Source organism: Rhinopithecus bieti, unplaced genomic scaffold (assembly GCF_001698545.2).
Source record: "Rhinopithecus bieti isolate Rb0 unplaced genomic scaffold, ASM169854v2 scaffold_29928, whole genome shotgun sequence".
In the NCBI taxonomy this organism is placed as follows: Eukaryota; Metazoa; Chordata; class Mammalia; order Primates; family Cercopithecidae; genus Rhinopithecus; species Rhinopithecus bieti.
In genome coordinates this window covers 2205183-2215961 of record NW_016814053.1, presented here as the reverse complement: position 1 = coordinate 2215961, position 10779 = coordinate 2205183, and the positions used below count along the sequence as shown (strand labels likewise).

Below are 10779 nucleotides of genomic sequence, written 5' to 3'. Positions count from 1 at the left end.
TATATATATACACACGCACACACACACACACACACACACACACACAGTATTGAAAACAATGAAAAACACTTAAAAATACACATACCTTTTAATAAAACAATTCCATGTGTATTTATTTACATAGAGGTTCATAACAACATTATTTACATAGTGACAAATTGGAAACAATCTAAATGTCTAACTGTAGGATACTGTAAATAAATTATGTCACAGTTCTATTATACAAGATATGGAGCCATTCAAAATCATGGTATAGAAAAAACCTCATCATAAGAAAATATGTTCACATGTTTTAAGAAAACAGATGGAAGGCATAATTCCCACTAAGAAAACAAATACATATAGCTTTGTAGTCACTGGAAAAAAGTCAGTTTTAGACACAGTTGTTTTCTAAAGAAATACCTAGTCCTTTAATCATCTTTGAGTCAGCTATATTGAAAATGGATGATTACTCTTTGTGCTGAATTTTGTCTGTGTCATGCTCAATTCTATCTCCATCATTCTAAGCTCTTCTCTACATTGCAAAGATTGGAAATATACTGCAGAGACTGTGAAACTACGGCACTACAATTCTTACAATCCATTCTTGGAGAGCTCTTGTTTAGATTTTGCCAATGAAAAGCATTAATGACATTTGGAAGACAGGGTGAAGGAAAAGCCATTATTGCCTTCTAACAGAAAGAATAGATATGTGAACTGACAGCAGCCATGAGACTTGCAGCACATGGCAAAGGCACGGAACTACACCAATTTGTGGACAATAGCTAACACTTCCACCAGATAGTCAGGCACTTGGAAAAAGTATGTGATACAGCTTTGGAACAGGCATGGAATATAAGGATATTCAGTCCCAGGTGAATGTCCTCCAAAGGGCATTCACTGCTGAGGACCCTCAAGGTAATTAGGTACACAAGGTGACTCATTTTATGGATATCAGTCAGTCTCCTTCCCCAGCTATCCCAGCTCAGTAGTACCAGAAACTAAACCAGCAAAAGAAATATAAAGCATCTACATTAATATCAGATAAAAAAGACTTTGGGGCAAAAAGCATCATGAGAGATAAAGAGGTTTGTGGCATAAAAAATAAAAGGTTAAACTCATTAGGAAGATATAACAATTCCACATTTGTGTGCACTTAACATAGCTCAAAGGTCTATGAGCAAAATAACAGAACAGAAGGGGAAATTGACAAATGCACTTCATGTTTTTTTAAAAAACTTATCTGAGAACTTTAAAGTATCTATCAGATATCAGTATTTGGTAGATCAAGCAGTCCAAAATCAGAGTATAGAAGATATGAACAATACATTTAGTAGGTTTGAGCTAATGGACATATATTGCATACTGCATCAAAAATCAGAAAACATGAAATGCTTTTCAAATGCACATGGGATATTTATAAAAATTAAAAATGCATTAGTACATAAATCAAATTTCAACCAAGCTCAAAGCATGGGTGTTCTATAAACATGAACTGCTCAATATTGTAGCCAGTACCCATATGTGACTATTTAAATCAATCAAAAATTAAGTGTATTTGGTCCTCGTTCTCACTAGCCACATTCAAGTGCTCAATAGCCACATATGACTAGTGACTACCATACTGGACAGTGCAGACACAAAACATTTCCATCACCATAGAAAGTGGTGCTATACAACACATATTCTGACTATAATAAAATAAAGTATGAAATTGATAACAAAACATTAATTTAGAAAAAAACATACTTTTGCCACATTCATGAGTAAAAAAAAAATATTATGGACAATGATATGGTCTGGCTCTGCGTCCCCACCCAAATGTCACCTTGAATCGTAATCCTAATTGTAATTTCCATGTGTTGGGGGAGGGGCCTCGTGGGAGGTGATTAGATCATGGGGGTGTTTCCCCCATGTTGTTCTCATGATAGTGAGTGAGTTCTCATGAGATCTAATGGTTTTGTAAGGCACTTTTACCCCATTAGCTCTGCGCTTCTCTCTCCTGCCACTACGTGAAGAAGGATGTGTTTGCTTCCCCGTATGCCATGATTTTAAGTTTTCTGAGGCCTCCCCAGTCATGTAGAACTGTGAGTCAATTAAACCTCTATAATTAAACCTCTATAATTCCTTTATAAATTACCTAGTCTAGGGTATGTCCTTATTACAGGATGAGAATGGACTAAAATTACACATTAAAATACTTAAAACTGAACAATAATAAATCTACTACATATCAACATATATAGGATACAGCAAAATTGTTATGTAGAAAAAACTTACAGCCTTAAATGCATAGATCAGAAAAAGAAGAAAAGCTGAAAATGTATGAGCTCAGTATCCAACTTCTTAAGTTACAAAGAATAAAATATAGAATAAACCAAAAGAAAGTATAATAATATAGATGCACAGAAATTAAATAAATAGAAAAGAAAAAAGGAGAAATCACATGATAAAAGATATACTAAGGAAGGTACACGTAAACAAAATTAAGCAGAGAAAATAACAGAAAACTTAGAACAATCTTATGCCAGAACAATCTTATGCCAGCTTGATGAAATGGATAGATTTCAAGAAAAATGTAAATTACTAAAACTGACTCAAGAAGAAATAGAAAACTTTAATTATTCTATAACCAAAACAGAAATTGAATGAATAGTTCAAAATCTTATATGTCAGGTCTAGGAGGTTTAATAGACTAGTTTTCTCAAACTAGATCATCCTAATCTTACATGAATTCTTACAGAGAATTTTTTTAAAAAGGAAATGTCCATACTCATAAAATTAGTACAGCCTTGCTACCTTGATATCAAAGTCAGAAAAGAAAGTGCAAGAAAGGAAATTCAGTGACCTGTAAGCCCATGGAAAAGACACCATGAGCAAAGCTCACCCTCTGGAGTTGAAAAAATGTATGAACAAGAATTTATAACTGAAATTAAATGGTGGCAGACATGTCCGAGGAATATTGTGGGGATTTGATCCCTTTATGAATCTTGTGATAGATAAATGTGTGGAGAACAATATTGGAATGGTGGTAATACAAGGAAATAGTACCATCATGTTAGAAGCCTTGAAATGAGTATAAATAATGACCGTTCAGAAGAGAAATCCATGTTGCCTCTCCAAAGGTCCTATTTTACTATGATGTAAAAATTAGGTCATGTACATTTTCATATTAGACTTTTTGTTAAATAAACTTTTGTAATAGTCAAAAAAAGAAATTTAGTTGTAAACATGCTTGCAAATATCGTCATCTAAAGATTAGCAAACCCAGTAATGTATTTAAAAAGGAAATACAGCATGACTATCCTGGATTTATTCTAGAAATGCAAGATCACTTCAACATAAAAGATCTATTAATCTAATTAAACATATTAACAAACTAGAAAAGAAAACCATATAATTATTTGAATGAATGCAGGAAAGGCATTTGTTAAAATTCAATATCCAGTGATTTTTAAAAACTAATAATTATGAATAAAGGAGAAATCTGATGAAGTCTTAATCTGATGAAGTGAGACTGGGAAGAGTTCTGAGAAGAACTCTGGAATCCATTGAAGACTTGAAACTTCCAGGGATAAGCTTGGACACAAATTGCAGTTAATTTCAGTCAATTTTAGCTGTTAGCTCAGCAGGAGCTACACATCCCATATCTCCCAGTCCCATGGCATATGCAGCCATACATGTGTTCCTGGAGCAGCTTGAATGCAGGTTGTGGGAGCCAAGGTGGGAAAAAGAACCCTGTCTTCCAAAATTTGGAGATGTGTATTCTGATTGATAATTGCTGCTTCTGATCATGGAGGTGCAGATACAGGTGAGTTGTCCTTGTTGCACACCCCACCTCTCATTGTTGGAAGCCCCACCCACTCTAGCTCAAGTGACTTTCCGGGGACTTAAAGGGCAAGTTCCTCTAACTACCCCTTCATTTTTCTTTTTCCCCCCTTTTGGAAACCAGATACTAAAGACTAGGACATTCAAAAGCAACTGCATACATAGGGGAAATTAGTTACCGCATATGCCCAGGGAAAGGCACAGGCTCAGAAAAGACCATGAAGATCTTAAGTTCACATGTCAGGCTGATCCTTGACATGGAGACATCCTACAACAATTAAAACAAAAAGAAAAAATAGCAAACCCTGGGAAAGAGAGAAATTCTGACTTCCAGAGTTACCACATTATTAGTTTCAAATGCCAGTTTTCAACAAATCACAAAGTATACAAAGAAATAAGAAAGTACTGGCCATTTAAGGGGGAAAAAATAAAACAGAAACTGTCCTAGAGAAAGACAACATGGCAGCCCTACTCAACAATTACTTTAAAACTACTGTCTTATAAATACTGAAAGAACCAGCAGAAGACCTGCAGAAAGTCAAGAAAAATGACATACAAACAAAATAGAAATTTCAGTAAAAAGATAGGAAACCTAAAAGTAAACCAAAAATAAATTCCACACTGAGCAAGATGGTTCATGCCTGTAACTTAAGCACTTTGGGAAGGTGAAGTGAGAGGATCATTTGTGGCCAGGATTTTGAGGCTGCAGTGAGTTTTGATCATACCACTATACTCCAGCCTGGGCAACAGAGTGAGACCCTATCTTTAAAAGAAGAAAAAAAGAAGCTTAAAAATATAATAATTGAAATGAAAAATTCACTAGAGGGAGTCAAAGACAGATTTGAGCAGACAAAAAAAAATCAGCAAACTTGAAGATTAGGAAAATAGAAATTATCAAGTCATTGAAGAACAGAAAGAAAAAAGATTGAAGAAAACTGAAAACAGCTTAAGGAACCTGTGGGACACCATCAAATGAACCAACACACACACTGTAATAGTTTCAGAAGAAGAAAAGAAAGAGAAAGTGGCAGAGAGATTATTTGTAGAATAACAGCTGAAAACTTCCAAAGTTTGATGAAAGATAGACATCTGAGAAGTTCAACAAATTTCAAGTAGGATGAACTCAGAGACCCACATTGAGACCCATTATAATCAAACTGTCAAAAGCCAAAGACAAAAATTTGAAAACAACAAGAGAGAAGTGACACATCACATATAAGGGATTATTAACAAGATTTGTCAGCAAATTTCGCATCAGAAACTTTGGAAGCAAAAGAGCAGTGGGCAGACATAGTCTAAGCACTGAAAGAAAAAAAAAACCTGTCAACTAAAAATCCTATATCCAGCAGCCCTGTCCCTCAAAAATGAGGAAGAAATTAAGATATCCCCAGATAAACAAAAGCTGGAGTTTGTTACCACTAGACCTGCCTTTCAAGAAATGCTAAAGGTAGTGAGTTCTGCATGTTGAAATGAAAGGACACTACACAGTAAGTTAAAGCCATATGACAAAATAAAAATCTTAGTAAAGGTAAATATATAGGCAATTATTAAAGGTAGTATTATTTTAACAATAGTTTGTAGCTGCATCTTTGGTATTCCATATGATTTAAGAGACTAATACTTTTAAAAAATAATTATAAGTCTAAAAGCTGCTATAATAATAATTGTAATTTTGGTCTGTAATTCCACATTTTCTTTTCTATAAAATTTAAGAAACTAATGTATTCTTTTTTTTTTTTTTCGACAGAGTCTTTCTCTGTTGCCCAAGCTGGAATGCAGTGGCATGATCATGGCTCAATGCAGCCTCAACTTCCTGGGGCCAAGTGATTCTCCTGCTTCAGCCTCCTGAACAGCTGGGGCTACAGGCATACACCACCATGCCTGGATAATTTTTGCTTTTTTTTTTTTTTTTGGTGGAGACAGGGTTTTGCCATGTTGACCCGAACTCCTGGTCTTGAACTCCAGGGCTCAAGCAGTCCTCCCACCTCATCCTCACAAACTGCTGGGATTATAGGCATGAGTCACCATGTCCAGTTGAGAAACTAGTGCATTTTAAAAAACAGTTGCTAATTTATGTTTTTTGGACACATAATATGTATAATTTTATGATACCAAAAACTGAAAGGGGTGAGGATGGACATGTAAAGGAGAAGAATTTTTGTATGTTATTAAAATTAAACTAGTATACATTCAAATTAGAGTGTTACAACTTTAGAATGTTAAATATAATCTCCATGGTAACCATAAAAAAGCTAGAAGGGAAATGATAAGGGAATTAAAAGATTACACTATAAAAATCAACTGAACACAACAGAGAGTAATGTGCAGTAATGCAGGAAATGAGAGACAAAAAAGCTATAAGACACACAGAAAACAAACAGCAAAACAAACAAAAGAAGTCACACCTTATCAGTAATTACTTTAAATGTAAACAGATATAAACCCTCCAATCAAAAGATAGAGATTGGCAGAATGAATTTAAAAACATGATCCAACGATATGCTGTCTATAAGAGCTTTGCTTTAGATCCAAAGACACAAGCAGATTGAAAGTGATAGGGTGGAAAAAGATATTCCATGTAAATATAAACCAAAAGAGAGTAGAGGTGGTAATACTAATATCAGAAAAGACAGCCTTTAAAAAATCAAAAAAGTTAACAAAAAACAAAGAACAGGTTTTTTTTTTAGAGACAGTATCTTGTTATGTTGTCCAGGCTGGAGTACAGTGGCTAGTCACAGGCAAAATCATAGCACATTACAGCCTCAAACTCCTGGGCTCAAGCAATTCTCCTGCCTCAGCCTCTGGAATAGCTGGGACTACAGGAGCATACCACCGTACCTGGCTAGGACATCATATACTAATAAAAGTTTTAATACAGCATTTGAATATATAACAATAACAAAAATCTATGTACCTAGGAATACTGTATCAAAACATGTGAAGCAAAAGTTGACAGAATTGAAAGAAGAAATGGTTCTATACTAATAGTTGGAGACTTCAATATCCTATTCTCAACAATGGATAAAACAAACAAAGAGGAAATAAAGACATGCAAAGAAATAGAGAACTCGAACAACACAATATGCCAACTAGACCTAACAGACAAATACAGACACTCTAGCCAACAACAATAGAACTCACATTTTTCTCATGTGTACCTGGAACATTCTCCAGATAGACCATAAGGGAGGCCACATATTAAATCTCAATACATTTAAAAAAAGATAGATATAATACTAGATATTTTCTTCAATCACAATGAGATCAAGTCGGAAATTAGCAACAGAATGAAAATTGGAAAATTCACAAATTTGTGACAATTAAACAACACACTCTTAAACAACAAAGGATCAAAGAAAAAAATCACAAGAGAAATAATAATGTTAATTGCAAATCAAAACTATAATGAGATATCACATCACATCACATCCATTAGAATGACAACTATTTTTTTAAAAAACAGAACATAACAAGTGTTGGCGAAGATGTGAAACAATTTAAACCTGTGTGCACTGTTGATGAGAACACAAAATAGTACAGCCTCTGTAGAAAACAGTATGGCAGTTCCTCAAAATATTAAAAATAGAATTACCATAAGATCCAGCAATTCCACTTCTGGGTATATACCCAAAAGTATTGACAGCAGGGTCTCAAAGGGATACTTGTACACCATGTACATGGAAGCATTATTCACAATAGCTAAAATGTGAAAGCAACCTAGTGTCTGCCAACAGATGAATGGATTAAAAAATGTGGTATGCTATTACAAAGGAATGCTATTCAGCCTTAAAAAAGAAGGAAGTTGTGATATATTCTATAATATGGATGAAACTTGAGGACATTTTGCTATGTGAAATAAGCCAGTCACAAAAAGAAAACTGTATCATTCCACTAACGTGAGGTACACAGAGTAGTCAAAATCATAGTTAAAGAAAGTAGAATGGTGGCTGCTAGTAGCCATGAGAAGAAGGGATGAGGAGTTACTGTTTAATGGGCACAGAGTTTCAGTTTTGCAAGATGAAGAGTTCGGGAAATAGACAGTGGTGATAGCTATACAACAATATTTTATTTGTGTACTAGTATCACGGAACTGTACATTTAAAAATGGTTATGATGGTAAAATTTATGTTATATGTATTTTACCACAAATTTTAAAAGCTGATAAAAAATGAAGTGTAAAATTTTTAAACCAGATAATATAGAAGACTATTTTACAACTTTGAGGTAAGAGAAGAATTTTTAAAAAATATAAAAAGTACAAGCCATAAAGGAAAATATTGTTTAAATGGACTACACTTAAGCACATAATATCTATTTGTTAAAATACACTGTAGAGATCAAAGTCATGCACAAAATGGTAAAAGAGATCTATAAGACAATCAGCAAAGGACTTACATGAAAAATATGTATACAGCTCCTACAAAGCAAGAAGAAAAAGATAATTTTTAAATGGGCAAAGGGCAAACAGACACTGAGGAGGAAATATGAATGGACAATAAATATATGCTCACGCCTCACTGGTAATCCGTAAAATGCAGACTGAAACTACAATGAGATACCATTTCAGATCTATCAATACCAACTATGGGTAAGGATGTGGAGTAAACAAAATATCTTGTGGAAAAATGCACACTCCGGGTTCTCTTTATTTTAGGCTCTTCAAATGTAAAACTAAATAGTGTATTTTTTAGGGATATATATTTATTTATAGCTAAACTGTAAAAATTATCAAGCGAATTAGAAACTTCAAATTAATGAAAGTGTTTACTTTTGGAGAGGGATAAGAACAGGTTGTCTGGCCGGGTGCAGTGGTTCACACCTGTAATCCCAGCACTTTTGGGGGCTGAGGTGGGTGGATCACCTGAGGTCAGGAGTTTGAGACCAGCCTGACCAACCTGGGAAAACCCTGTCTCTACTAAAAATACAAAAATTAGCCAGGCATGGTGGCGGGCGCCTGTAATCCCAGCTACTAGGGAGGCTGAGGCAGGAGAATTGCTTGAACCTGGGAGGCAGAGATTGCAGTGAGCTGAGATTGCACCATTGCACTCCAGCCTGGACAACAGAGCGAGACTCTGTCTCAAAAACAAAACAAAACAGGTTGTCCTTAAGGAGAGTCATACAAGGTGTGACAAAATATTGATAATGTTCCATTTCTTTGGCTGGGGGTCACAGATGCTCATTCTTTTTAAAAAACTGAACACATATGTTTTATATGTTCTTTTGTATACATATGTTTCATAAGAAATTTTTATGTAAAAGAGGAAGACCCTCCAAATCTAAAATCTTATTTTTATTACTGGAAGTACCACACGGTGGATTATTTCCCTGGTGATCATAGGTTCTGCCTACAGTGTAGTCACTGATTGTAAAGATAATAAAGGCTGCAGAGTCTGAAATGGAACAAAGGTGTAACCCATGAGTCATCAAGACAAGGTAAGCAGATGTTAAGTATAAAAAATATATATCTATAGGAAAAGTATATTTGAAAAGATGCAGGGAAGGCAACTTAAGTTAAAAAATGTAAGGAAGGAAAATCTACAGTACATGTCTTATATACAGTACATGTCTTATATACAGTACACATCACACAGTACATGTATGACCCAGTAGAAAATTATTTTTTTTTTGAGATGAAGTCTCATTCTGTCACCCAGGCTGGAGTACAGTGGTGCAATCTCAGTTCACTGCAACCTCCGGCTCCCGGGTTCAAGTGATCCTCCTGCCTCAGCCTTCCTAGTAGCTGGGATTACAAGTGTGCACCACCATGCCCAGCTAATTTGGAGTGGTTTTTTTTTTGTTTTATTTATTTATTTATTTATTTATTTATTTATTTACTTTGAGATGGAGTCTCGCTCTGTGACCCAGGCCGGAGTGCAGTAGTGCAGTCTCGGCTCACTGCAACCTCCGTCTCCTGGGTTCACGCCATTCTCCTGCCTCAGCCTCTTGAGTAGCTGGGACTACAGGAGCCCACCACCATGCCCGGCCAATTTTTTTATATTTTTAGTAAAGACAGGGTTTCACCATGTTAGCCAGGCTGGTCTCAAACTCCTGACCTCAGGTGATCCGCCCACCTCGGCCTCCCAAAGTGCTGGGATTATAGGCATGAGCCACCGTGTCCAGCCAAGACCCAATAGAAATTTTATATTGTTTTAAGAGAATTAGGTATATAGAAGATGAGGTAGGTAAAAAGGGACAAACAGTCTCATTTTAAGAAAAATAGAATATAGCCAATTGGAAAAGAAAGAATAGCATGAGGTAACCACAGCACACTCAAGATTGTTTTAAATCTTTCCTCAAAACCAGAAACCTAAAAATTAATTTTCCACAAACACCTTTTCAACAACTGGGCATTTCCTACACTTACTATGAAGCCAAGGTAGTGATTTTTAAAGGCAGTCAAAGCTGCAGTTCAGTGAAAATACTATTTTTCTTCTTCTTCTTCTTTTTTTTTTTTTTTTTTTTTTTTTTTTTTTTTTGAGACAGAATCTCACTCTGTCGCCCAGGCTGGAGTGCAGTGATGCGATCTTGGCTCACTGCAACCTCTGCCTCCAGGGTTCAGGTGATTCTCCTGCCTAAGCCTCCCAAGTAGCTGGGAATACAAGTGTGTGCCACCATGCCCGGCTAATTTTTCGTATTTTTAGTAGAGACGGGGTTTCACCAGGATGGTCTCCATCTCCTGACCTCCTGATCTGCCTGCCTCAGTCTCCCAAAGTGCTGGGATGACAGGCGTGAGCCACCGCGCCCCGCCTAGTGCAAATACTATTTTTCTAAAGCAATTTCGCACTATCTGTTTCTGTCACATTGTAGAAAACTCAAATTCCCAGGTGATATCCCAAGTTTTTAAGCAACTTTGACAAAAACAAACAAAGTATGCATTTCTGTTTTGTTTCTGGTAGTACTTAAGCTGTAACCCAGCAGTGAAAGACTGCTTTCTGGGCTACTGTTTCTGACACTTACCTGTCCCCTTTATTT

General features: G+C 35.7%; 1 protein-coding gene and 1 pseudogene across 2 annotated transcripts in view; one reads left to right on the top strand and one right to left on the bottom strand.

The window, feature by feature from the left end:
* The window catches only part of ATL1 (atlastin GTPase 1), a 101827-nt gene that overhangs the window by 59306 nt on the left and 31742 nt on the right, over positions 1 to 10779 (bottom strand). The gene's annotated exons all lie outside the window — the stretch shown is intronic.
* On the top strand, positions 2852 to 3055 carry LOC108513650 (small nuclear ribonucleoprotein G pseudogene; annotated as a pseudogene).